The following is a 13,108-nucleotide window of genomic DNA, read 5'->3' on the forward strand; positions in this document are numbered from 1 at the left end:
GCACATGCCCGGGTTGTGGGCTCGATCCCCAGTGGGGGACTTGCAGGAGGCAGCTGATCCATGATTCTCTCTCATTATGAATGTTTCTATCTCTCTGTCCCTCTCCCTTCTTCTCTGAAATCAATAAAAATATATAAAAAAATAAAATAAGTTATTCTGAGTAAAGGATAACTAATGTACAGTCAGTTCATACTCATGACAGGTTGAATAGAATTTCACTGGGTCTTAGAGGGGCAAGAGCCATGAAATAAACCCTCTCTTTCTCTCCTTTCCTTTCAAGAGCAGCCACTGGAAGCAGCCAGTAGAGAAGGTCACTGGGCGGTGCTCCTGGTTTCCCCACAACTCAAAGGCAACAGGTAGATGCCATGGAAGCAAAAGAGGCAAAACCAAAAAACAAAAATAAACTTTTGACCATTTGAGAACAGGAACGTGACATTCTGAGATGCCAATAGAAAGGGACAAAGGGAAAGAACATGGGGACTGGTAGGGAGCACAGAGCCCACAGATAAACTCAGGGTCCACCTGGGTTTCAGTATGCTACATCTTCCATGTTTCCCACCCAGAGAGCTTCCACACCCCAGCATTTTCCCATTAGTAAAAAAAGAGTGAATGATAAAAGAAGGTTCCCTGGTCTTGAATAAGATAAAGGAATGAATGTTCTGGCTAAGATGACAATTTAACCACCGCCCTAGTTCTATCTTATGGTTTTAATTAGCATTATTTTTTTGATTATGTTTAATTACCCTTATAGCCCCTAAGCACTTGGGCAGGGTTGTGGTAGGGAAAGTTACTACACACCAAATTATGAATTTTATTGCTCTAATTGGAGTTGAAACCCATGGCATCAATTAAATTGTTGTTTCTTATTCCCTTGGTTCATGTGCTGATCATCATTGTAGGTAGGTATAGAAACTCCTCAATGTGGAATAATTATGTAATTCATTGAGCAACACAGTCCCAATACATTAGTAACACCCTGGTTAGGAGAGGCAGGAGTCTAAAACCTTACTGGGGATATCACTGGGAGCATTGTGAGATCCTAAATGGTGTCCTTTTCCTTCTTGTCTCTCCACATCACGTGACTCAGGCCAGAACATAGGATTTTAATAAGACACTGGTGCTTGATCTGCAGCATGACCTCCATGTTCCATTGCTGATGGTCTATCACAACTTGTCAGGCAGTTTCAAGTCTGTACTCAAGGCTTCAAATAGCATTGAAATCACAGAATGTTTGTAGGAAACAAGAGTTCCAAGATGTATTAGGATGATTGGTCCTGGCTGCCAACAGATAAAACCTTGAGATCCCATAGACTTACCAAATAAAATGCTTATCTCTTGCTTACTTCCCAGTCCATCTCGCAGCTGTGGAATCTGGAACGTGCAGCATCTGTGCTTGTCGTGGGTGGGAAAAGAGAGGTGGCAGAAGAGCCTTAGCCTGGAAGTGACATGATTTCTACTCAGAGTTGTTAGGCTAGAGTTAGTCACGTGACTCCAACTGTACCTGCAATAGAGGCTATGAAATATAGAAGTGCTCTTGGGCTATTTGATGAGTGTTAACAGTCTTTGACACATTAGGATTTCCATAGAGCCCTGGGGATTCCTCTGTAGCTTTAGGTACAGTGAGCAAGCCAATTAGTTCTGTGGGGAGTTCTTTTATGAAAATAAATTAAACATGCAAGGCTATTACAAAAAAAGCAAGTTGTCCTTTTGCAATGTCATGATTCTCTAGGATCTTTAACTGGACTCTTCCATGAAAGCCCTACTGAAAGAAAAAACTATACAATCAGGTTCTGTGGAGATTTTGGGTTGCAAATATTCTTTTGTCATGTGGTTCTCATCAAACCAGTAGAATACGTTCTTTTTATTTTGGTATCTGTATTAGTCTGCTGAGGCTGCCATAACAAAATATCACAGAGTGGGACTTAAACAACAGAAATTTATTTTCTCACAGTTCTGGAGGCTGGGAAGTCAAAAATCAAGGTGCCGGCTGATTTGGTTCCTGTGAAGGCAGATGGCCACCTTCTTGCTTTGTCCAAGTTTGGCAGAGAGGCAATGAGCTAGTCCTCTGGTATCTCTTATGAGGACACTAATCCTGTCAGATCAAGGCTCTACGCTATGACCTCATTTAACTCTAATTACTTCCATGAAGGCCCTATCTCCAAATGCACATTGGAGGTTAGACATTCAGCATATGTGTATTGGGGAGACATAGTCATTCAGTCTGTTACAGTGTTTAAGAATTCCTGATGAGAGATGAGTTCCACTTGGCTAAGGGAAGAATAAGAACAGAGGAGAAGCTACCAGAATCCCAATTCATCATCTTCTTGAAACCAAGAGGGGAACAATGTTTCATACTAGATTTTTGCTGCTGTTTAGGTCATTGAGATCACTAAGCCTTAAGGAGGCTGGTTCAAATTGTCCTTGCATGTTTTTAAGGCCCATTCATCTGTTAAGAGATACGTTGGCTGAATTTTGTCTTTCTTTTTTTCCTCTGACAGGTGATTTCTTGAGAATTGCATGTAGTCACACTTCTTCACAAAATTCTATCGAGTTTGGAGTACACTTGTGTGTCTGTCAGCTCTAGGAACCCAAGAAAGGTCTCATGTATTTCTCTAGAGTCCGTTTCAAAGTTGTGCCCCTGAGAGACCAAGTTTTCCTGCAGATAATGGTCATCTGGAAATCCTTAAAGGAAGTCTTCAAAAAATAGATAAATTAATAGTAAATGTTATGCTATTTAACTATTAGAACATGTTACAATAAAACAATAGATGACATTGGCCATGGTTCCATATAGAAGCCAGGACATAACTGGAGAACTATTTTTAATAATTTTTTTTTAATTTATTTCAGAGAGGAAGGGGGAGGGAGGGAGAGATAGAAACATCAATGATGAGAGAGAATCACTGATCAGCTGCCTCCTGCACATCCCCCACTGGGGATTAGGCCCCCAACCCAGGTATGTGCTTGAACCATGATCTCCTGGTTCAGAGGTGGACACTCAACCACTGAGCCACGCTGGCCAGGCCTGGAGAACAATTATTTGGTCATCGGAAGCATGGGGCAAGCCCTCTCGGTTGTAGAGGGCTGGTTGGCAGCAAACTCACACATGTGTTTACTCTTAGCTTAGTCTTTTATCCATTGTGAGTCAACTCTTGTTTATAACAGTTCATGAGATTTCAGCTGTCCCTTACATCATATACCACATCTTGTAATTGATGGAAGCCACCTTTTAAAATAGCAACTTATATGGCCGAAGGAACATCTTATCAAAACAAGTGCCTTGTGAGCTGCATGGCTACCAGATGGGAAGATTCCCATAAACTTCCAGCCTTGGTCCCCACTTTACTTTCTGCTCTGTTCTCATTGTGCTCAGGAGGCTCCTCCCCACGAATGAGAGTCAGAACCCCCTGTGCTGTCAGGCAAGAGTCAGAATTGCTTTACTTTATGACACGTTTGCTTCCACAGGTTAAAAGACATTTAATATTATATTAAAGCACCAATTAGTTAATGGTTACAAAGTTCTCTGAGAAGGAAAAGCAGCCATTGTATGAGTTTAAGGAGTTATCGTTATCCTTTATGAAACACCTCAAAGTGCAATTATCCTTGTTTTTTTTTTTAATTTTATTTATTGTCTAAAGATTTACATATGTCTCCTTTTTCCCGATTGACACCCCCAGACCCCCAAGCCATTACCACCCAGGGCAAGCCCCCACCGCCCCAGTGTCTGTGTCCATTGGTCATGCTAATATGCATGCATAAAAGTTCTTTGGTTGCTCTCTAACCCCCTTCCCCTGCCATTTGTCTCTGGATCTATTTTTGTTCATTAGATTATGTTGATCATTATATCCCACATATGAGTGAGATCATGTGATATTTATTTTTCTCCAACTGGCTTATTTTACTTAGCATAATGCTCTCCAGTTCTATCCATGCTGTTGCAAATGGTAAAAGTTCCTTCTTTTTTATAGTGGTAATATTCCGTTGTGTGGATGTACCACAGTTTTTTAATCCATTCATCTGCTGATGGGCACTTAGGTTGTTTCCAAATCTTAGCTATTGTAAATTGTGCTGCTATGAACATAGGGGTGCACATATCCTTTCTGATTGGTGTTTCTGATTTCTTGGAATATAGTCCTAGAAGTGGGATTACTGCGTCAAATGGGAGTTCCATTTTTAATATTTTGAGGAAACTTCATACTGTCTTCCACAGTGGCTGCACCAGTCTGCATTCCCACCAGCAGTGCATGAGGGTTCCTTTTTCTCCACATCCTTGCCAGCATTTGTCATTTGTTGATTTGTTGATGATAGCCATCCTGACAGGTGTAAGATGGTATCTCATTGTTTTGATTTGCATCTCTCAGAAGATTAGTGACTTAGAGCATGTTTTCATATGTCTCTTGGCCTTCTGTATGTCTTCTTTCGAAAAGTGTCAATTTAGGTCCTTTGCCTATCCTTGTTTTATAAAAATATTTTGTTAGAACTCAGCAGGATGTCTGAATTAGTGTCTTCTAAGAGCTCTAGTTGGAGTATGGAAACCATCAGCGGATGGAGTAGATCAGAGGTTTGGCCAAGGGCCAGGATTTGAGAAGAGGTCCATGCAGGGTACGACCTGGATCTCGAGTCAATGATTGTGGGGTTTTCCTCCTTCCACCAGCTCTAGATGGCTAACTCTGTAACTTTGTCATAGCTATGGCACTCTCCTGATCTTCAGTATTACAAGTATGGAAGGAACTTGGGTTTTGGCTTCAGACAGCTCTGGTTGGAATCTTGACTTTGTTTCTGAGGAGCTATGTGACCTTGGAGAAATCACCTAACCCCACTGATCTCAGCTTCCTAATCCATGAAATGGGGAAAGTATTACTTTGTAGTGTTGTTTCAGCATTAGAAATAACGTGTGTCAATGACTAACTAGTGGGTCCGATTTGTTATGGGTGGTCAAAAATTATATTGATAATCATGACCATTATTACTAATAGTAACATGAGAAAAAGATGAGGAAGGTAAGCCCAATCAACAGTGACCATTATTTATTAGAGTTTGGCCTTGCAGTATAATGGTTTAATCAGGTTAAACTATTGATTCTAACAGGTTAATTGGTTACTCCTTTAAGAAAACCACTATTTGTACTTTGAAGAGGTTTCCTGAAGGCATTATAACAGTTTAACCCAATGAATGATTTTTTGTAGAAATTTCAAGCACAGAGTCAGGCCAGTAGGGAAGAGATTCAGGTATCATGCCTGACTTTTGACTTTTAGATAACATTTTATGGGGGAAAGTTATCTAAATGATAACTTACAAAGAAATGCTACTTTTTACATTATTTAGTTTAAGAGTTTGGTGTTTGATATGGGATTAATGCAGAGCCCAGAGAAGGGCATGATGTATTTATACTAGTGCATTTACAAATCAATCCTGTTACATTAAGATAAAGCATGATAATATTAGCTCTCTGTTGACATATATAATGGGCTTTTCTACCCCTATTATGTCACTTTGTAGTTCCCTGACTTATGCAATCACTGTTCCAGAAAGAAGGAAAAAAAATTGACATGGATATTTTAGAAATAATTTAATTACTCTTCTGATCATATGCTTATTTTTAATTACTCAAATAACACCTATATTCTAAAAAGCCCCCAACAATTCAGAAGTACATATAATAAAATATTTTTTATCCCAAAGAAATTCATACCATTTTAACTTTGAAAATTTTATGGAAAAAAATTAAATCAACATTTCACTTTTCCTTGACATTTGAAGGATAATGAGGGGTCTAGTGTCATTCTGGTGAAAGTTTTCAGGCTCCAAGCACACTATAATCTGTTTATTCATGGATTCTTTCAGGATGGCTCCTGGGCATAGGGGGCAAGGTTAGGATACAGGCTTCTGGCCTGGGGCTCTCCACACAGGTGTCAGCAATTTGTCACCCATGAATACATGACAGAGGAATTTGAAATCCCTCAAGGAATAATCAACCTCAACACCAACTAATAAAAGGATGTAGAATAAGCCTTAAGGCCACATTGTGATGCATTTTGTTGTTGGGAAGAGGGCATTGAGAGTGGCCTAGGGTTTCAATGCTTTGAAATCAGAAGGATGCCATTAGGCTTTCAAAGTGGAGTTTCTCTCTGAGGTTCCATTCTAGACTTCTCAGTGTGGAAAAGTAGCAAGACTTGGGGAAAACAGTGTTGAGCACTGCTGAAGGCCTCCGCTGAAATTATTAAGGCGGAAAAGCCTTTATGAGAGACCTAGTAGAGTCCTTGGTGCCTGTGCAGCAGGAGCTTACAATTCATGACTGCATGGATGGAACAGGCATGAAGGACATGTGCACAGTTGAGAAAGTGTTGAACAAACTTGTGGATGTGCCATTGTATAAGGGAAGGAGTAAGTGTATGTTGGAGTGTGGAATGACTGTCATACTAATTTAGGAACTTCATAAAAAATTCTTTGAATTGCTATCCGTTCCTTCTTTGTTCAGAGGAAGGATTAGACCAGCTTTTAGAGATGTTTTTCAGTTATCTATTGCAGTATAACAAACCACTCTGAAACATAATGGATTTAAATAATAACAACCATTTATGGATTGAGCTTAGGTGGGTGGTTCTTCTGCAGGTCTTGTCTGGGGTTATTCTTGCATTTGCCATCATCTGGAGGCTTTCTAGGCCTGGAAATCCAAAATGGCTTTACTCACATGTCTGGTACCTCAGCGGAAATGCCTTGAATAGGTGGGGACTGGTTGGAAGTCAATAAATCTCTCTGTCTCTGTCTCTTTCTTTATATAGATGTCCCACAGATGTATACACACACTTTGAATAATTATAAAGGCAGTGTTTATTAAAATACATTTCATTTTCAAAATTGAGCTATTAAATGTTAAGTGTGTATACATTTTTGAGACACTGTATATATATATATATGAATATATGAATATATGAATATAACTCTGACTCTGACTAGACTAAATATAAATATAAATATAAATATAAATATAAATATAAATATAAATATAAGTATACACATTTCTCCCTCCATCCCTCCTTCCATGTAGTCAGCTAGTACCTCTTTAGTTTACAGAGTGGCTTAGGGCTCCAAAGAGGATCAGAGCAGAAGTTTCCATGCCTTTATGGCCTAGACCAGAGCTGGCAAAGTGTTACTTCCACCATATTATATTGATCAAAGATAGTCACAAAGATTTTAGGTCAGAGGGAAACATAGATTAATCTATGTATACAAAAGCCAAGTAACTGGAACGACCAAAACTACTGGTTGCTATGACTCGTACTGTGGCAGCCAACTGGCCCAATTGGGGCCCCGATCGCCGCCCGCCCTAACCTCCCTTTCCCCCTGGCCGGCCCCACCCCTGATCAGCCTCCCCACCCCCGCACCTCGATCATGGGCAGGGCTGGCCGGCCAACTGCCCGCGTCCCCTCCTCCCCGGGCTGGCCTGGTCCTGATCAGCCCCTATCGGGGCATGCCAGCTGGACCTCACCCTTGAACGAATTTGTGCACCATGCTTCTAGTTTCTTGATAAGAGGAATCACAAATAATTTGGGTCATCTTCAGTTCACCACAGGGTATATAATATACAGTAAGGCATATAATAATAACCTCTAAAAATTGCTATCAAACTTTTTGATTAAAGGGCAACTATCAGATCTGACATGTTTACACCCAATAGCAATGATGCAAATGGTCTAATCCAAGAGAACCCAAAGGTCAACTTGCCAATTAGCTTGGCTCAAGGTTTAAAATTTTTCTGATTGGAATTACCTATAAAATTTGTTAGAGTTGGGGAAGAACCTGAAGATTACCTAGCCCGATCAAATGTCTTTTGACAAAAACAAGCATTTAAACAACATTACAGTGCAGCTGGTGTGGCTCAGTGGTTGAGTGTTGACCTATGAACCAGGAAGTTATGTTTTGATTCCCAATTAGGGCACATGCCCGGGTTGTGGGCTTAATCCCCAGTGTGGGGCATGCAGGAGGCAATTGATCAATGATTCTGTCTCATCATTGATGTTTCTATTTCTCTCTCCTCTCTGAAATCAATAAAAATACATTTTTTAAAAATTATGAAAAAAAAACAAAAAACATTACAGATATTAAGCTGTGACACAGCAGTGTGCCACATCTGCTAGCTAATTTGTTTATATGACTAATTTATTGTAACTTTGGTTGAGGACAGGATCTAAGGACATAGAATACAGGACAAAAGGGAAAAGGTAGGAAAATATTTAGAGCATGGGGTGTGTTCACACCCTAGTAAGGTCCTAGGAGTAGAGATGTGAGTGGTTAGTTATAGAAACACAAAGGGCTTAGACTTGAGGAGGGATCAGAAAATCTGAAGAGTGTTTTATCAAGATTACAATCTTGCCTGAGAGAGGAACTTCAGAAGTGACTTGATACACGAGTCTCTTCCCATTAGTCAGAGGGAAGACTTCTTGGAAGAAGTGTTTCAACATCATTGGAAATGAGAAGCAGCTTTCCTGTGAACTGACAGGCTAATGTAGAGAAATGCTTAATTTCCTCCCAGAGATTGTCCTTTTCATATCCTCGTATTAGCTCAAGGATGACCAAAATTAGATATTTGTCTGATCCTCACCTCTGCCTTTCTATAGTACCTCCTCATCTTCCGAGAGGAGGAGGGTGGTAATTGAGTGATCTGAGAGTGCGCTGCTCCCTGGCCTCCTCTGTTATTTTCAGAATGTATTGTCTTTGGTGTGGGTTAGCGTTCTAGAGTGTGTGTTTATCATAATAGGGCCCGGGGAAGCCCAGCCTGCTGGCCTTTGGCCCTGGGCCTGTTGAAATACATTTATGTCATTCTGCAGCTGTCCTTGCAAGCTGGGTGGACTGGCTTTTCTGAAAATCATGGGAAAGCTTTGAGGTATGAATATGCCTCAACATTCTCTTAAGGAAGCTTCAAGAGGAGCTGGGGTCCCTGGGAAGCCAATACGTTTTGGCTGGAGAAGGAAAACTCTGTAAAAGAGAAAATAATAGGCAAGGGATTTCCCCCTGAAAATGATAAAGCCAGGGATTCCCTCCACCTCCCAGCCCTGCCCCTGAACTGGCTGATGGCATTGAGTTCTTCCCGCAGTTTCTGGCCTCTGTCTTCTTGTTGACCAGCCCAGTATCCATAGCAGGAGTTCCTAAGTGGGATAGAGTTCCTTTTCATAAAATTCTCTATGTTCTTTTTTTTTTTAAAAAAATTCTTTATTGATTACGGTGTTACATATGTGTTCTTATTCCCCCATGACCCCCCTAGCCCCCCTCATGCCCTCACCCCCCTGTTGTCTGTGTCCATTGGTTAGGCTTATATGCATGCATACAAGTCCTTTGGTTGATCTCCGCTGTGTTCTTTTTGCAACTATTTTTTTTCTTTACTTTTTAAAAAAATTTTTTAAAATTATTGTTGAGCCAAAACCGGTTTGGCTCAGTGGATAGAGCGTCGGCCTGCAGACTCAAGGGTCCCAGGTTCGATTCCGGTCAAGGGCATGTACCTTGGTTGCGGGCATATCCCCAGTGGGGGGTGTGCAGGAGGCAGCTGATCGATGTTTCTCTCTCATCGATGTTTCTAACTCTCTATCCCTCTCTCTTCCTCTCTGTAAAAAAATCAATAAAATATATTTAAAAAAATTATTGTTGAAAGTATTACATATGTCTCCTTTTTCCTCCATTGACTTCTCCCCACCCACTACCACCCCCCAGCACATGCCCTCACCCTCCTACTGTCAGTGTCTATTGGTTATGCTTATATGCATGCATACAAGTCCTTTGGTTGATCTCCTACCTCCCCCGCCCCCAAATCCCCCACCCTTTCCTCCTAGATTTGAAGGTCTGCTTGATGTTTCTATGTCTCTGGATCTATTTTTGTTCATCAGCTTACATTGTTCATTATAGTCCACAAATGAGTGAGATCATGTTATACTTATTACTTATCCTTCTCTGACTGGCTTATTTCGCTTAGCGTAATGCTTTCCACGTCCATCCATACTGTTGCGAATGGTAAGAATTCCTTCCTTTTGACAGCAGTGTAGTATTTCATTGTGTAGATGTACCATGTTTTCTAATCCACTCATCTGCTGATGGGCACTTTAGGCTGTTTCCAAATCTTAGTTATTGTAAATTGTGCTGCTATGAACATAGAGGTGCATATATTCTTTCTGATTGGTGTTTCTGATTTCTTGGGATAAATTCCTAGAAGTGGCATTACTGGGTCAAATGGGAGTTCCATTTTTAATTTTTTGAGGAAACTCCGTACTGTTTTCCATAGTGGCTGCATCAGTCTGCATTCCCACCAGCAGTGTACAAGGGTTCCTTTTTCTCTGCATCAATTTTTCAAATTGATTTCAGAGAGGAAGGGAGAGTGGGGGAATAGAAACATCTATGGTGAGAGAGAATCATTGACCGGCTGCCTCCTGCACCCCCCACACTGGGGTTGAGCCCACAACCCAGGCATGTGTCCCAACCAGGAATCAAACCTTAACCTCCTGGTTTATAGGTCGTCGCTCAATCACTGAGCTACACCGACTGGGCAGTAATTTTTTTTCTTTCTTATTAGTATACTGGCACTGCAATCTCTGAGCTTATTTAGAGAGACTTTAATAATATAGAGGGTGTACAAACCCCCTCACCCTGATTCAATTACACATTTTTCTTCTTAGATACAGAATAATTTCAAATGATCCTGAAGTATGTAAAATGTCATAGTATTTTGGGGCAAAGTTGTAAAATGTAATAGTATTTTGGGGCAAAAATGTTTCTTAATGTAAAAAGATTTATGGAACTTGGAGCTAATTCGTAGCTATGGCTCTGCTTCAGCTGGCCCCTTATTATTGAATTTACTAAAATAGGAACTATTTAATGAATGGAAAATACAAATTTTCTGATTTCACATGTTATATTTGCAAAAACTTTAGATTTCTATTTCAATAAAGCTTACACAGAACATTGCTCCAATTCTATGCAATTATTTCATGGGACTCTTGATAGACCTTCCCCAGAAAGCTGACCACTGTAGATATGCACCTCTATTGGGGTATAATTTTTCTTTTGAAACTTCATTAAAGCACAACAGGGGTGAATCAATACCTATTGACTCACAGTTTTTGGTTTCTCATTTGTTCCTCTGAGCTGATGAGATGGCTTTTTAACCCACTTAGTGCCATCAGAAAAGACACCTCTGGCTAAAAATGTTTCTGGCTGTTTGCAACATCTCTAAATTAACCTTTTTTTTCTTTATTCACCCTTCCTCTTTCTACCTGATGCCTAGGGACAGATTTCTCAGCTACATTCTAATCTGGTCAATACCAGGAAATCTAGGTGGTCATCAGAAAAAGTGATATCACAGAGTTCTGAGTCTCAGAGAAATGTCAGTGACTCTAAAACAATTTAGCCAAAGGGCCAAAACACATCTATCAAGGTTTGCTTTTCAGATTCCATGGGACCCTGATCCGGCATGGGCCTGCCATGAGTGGCTTCTGACATTGACTCACACGGACCTAAGTAAGCTAAGTAAGGGGGTGTGGCATTCATAAAATGACTGAGAACTCCCACACTTTCCTTTTTTGGGAAACTGAGAGAAGAGGTAACTTCTCCCATTGTTACCTGAGATCAGATTTTAGTGATAATCTGAGAGATTATCTCAGAGAGTAGCAATCTTCCCACAGTTGGCAGAAATTCAAGGAACAGGCTAGGACTAGAGTCCTGGTTGTCATTCAATTTTGGTCAAACTTGGGCTGGTTTAGCTATCTTGGGGAAAGAGAGCAACATAGCCTGGAGTCATTTCTGGGGCTGGCGACAGGCTGAAGGGGTCAGAGAGACAGGCAGCTTTGGACCTGGAAGGATGAGGGTGGTAAGGAGATATGCAATCAATCATATAATCAATGGGCCTACATGAAGAGAGGAAGAGAGGAGTAAAGAGAGAGAGTTGGGTTATGGAGGTTTTCCAAGTGAGCAGAAGCAGAAGAAAGGATTAGGAGGGTAATGATGGATCCTTGAGGGACTCCTGCTCCTGACGACAACTCTAAAAATACATCTTCTGTGCTAAAGTGTCATCTCACTCTAGAACAATTTTGTCTTCTTTTAAAGTCATGAGACACACATCTCAGTTCCTGGCATGCAGCACAATGTCTTTCTTCTCTGGGTTATATGTTTTCAATGGATTTCTCAAATGCAGCCCTTATTATCTCAAGGTCCTCACTTCCAAGTCTTTCTTAAACCCACTCCAGTTAGACTTCCTTTTCCTTCATGTAACTCAAACTTTCCTTACCAAAATCTCCATGTGCTCCATGTGAAGAAATTCCACGGTCAGTTCTCATCCCTCATCTGTCTTGACTTCCCTGCAGCATTTGACACAAGCCTACCCTTCTTCCATCTTTTTAAATATATTTTTATTGATTTCAGAGAGGAAGGGAGAGGGATAGAGAGAGAGACAGAAACATCAGTGATGCGAGAGAATCATTGATCGGCTGCCTCATGCACACCCCCCTATTGGGGATCAAACCCAGGATCTTTTAGTCCATAGGCTGATGCTCTATCCACTGAGCCAAACCTGCTAGGGCCTTCCTTCCTTTTAAAAAAATTTTTTAAAAATATATTTTACTGATTTTTTTACAGAGAGGAAGGGAGAGGGATAGAGAATTAGAAACATTGATGAGAGAGAAACATCGATCAGCTGCCTCCTGCACACCTCCTACTGGGGATGTGCCCACAACCAAGGTACATGACCTTGACCGGAATTGAACCTGGGACCTTTCAGGCCACAGGCCAACGCTCTATCCACTGAGCCAAACCGGCTAGGGCCCTTTTTTATTTTTAAAAAATCTTTATTGTTGAAAGTATTACATAGATCCTCCTGCCCCCCTTCTTCCCCATTAACCTCTTCCAGCCCACCTCCCTCTTTCTTCTTGAAACACTTTCTTCACTTGGCTTTGGAGCCCCAACACTTCCTGCCTGTCTTATTGGCTGTCCCTTCTCAATTTCTTTGCTGGATCTGCCTTCCTTTTCATTACCTCTAACTAAGAAGAGTGGCCCAGTACCTTCTCTCTGTCCCCTAGATTATCTCAAGAATTTCCGTGGCTGTAAATCTAGGACCTCTCTGACTCCATGG

At 40.9% G+C, this 13,108-nt stretch overlaps 1 long non-coding RNA gene across 1 annotated transcript; it reads right to left on the reverse strand.

Moving 5' to 3' along the window:
* Positions 1-6,553: 6,553 nt before the first annotated feature.
* Positions 6,554-8,685, reverse strand: LOC114227795 (uncharacterized). Its single transcript, XR_003613870.2, has 2 exons — positions 8,603-8,685; positions 6,554-6,716 (listed from the first exon to the last, which is right to left on the reverse strand). It is a non-coding gene; the product is annotated as an uncharacterized LOC114227795 (long non-coding RNA).
* Positions 8,686-13,108: the final 4,423 nt, after the last annotated feature.

This window comes from Eptesicus fuscus, chromosome 4, assembly GCF_027574615.1.
Source record: "Eptesicus fuscus isolate TK198812 chromosome 4, DD_ASM_mEF_20220401, whole genome shotgun sequence".
In the NCBI taxonomy this organism is placed as follows: domain Eukaryota; kingdom Metazoa; phylum Chordata; class Mammalia; order Chiroptera; family Vespertilionidae; genus Eptesicus; species Eptesicus fuscus.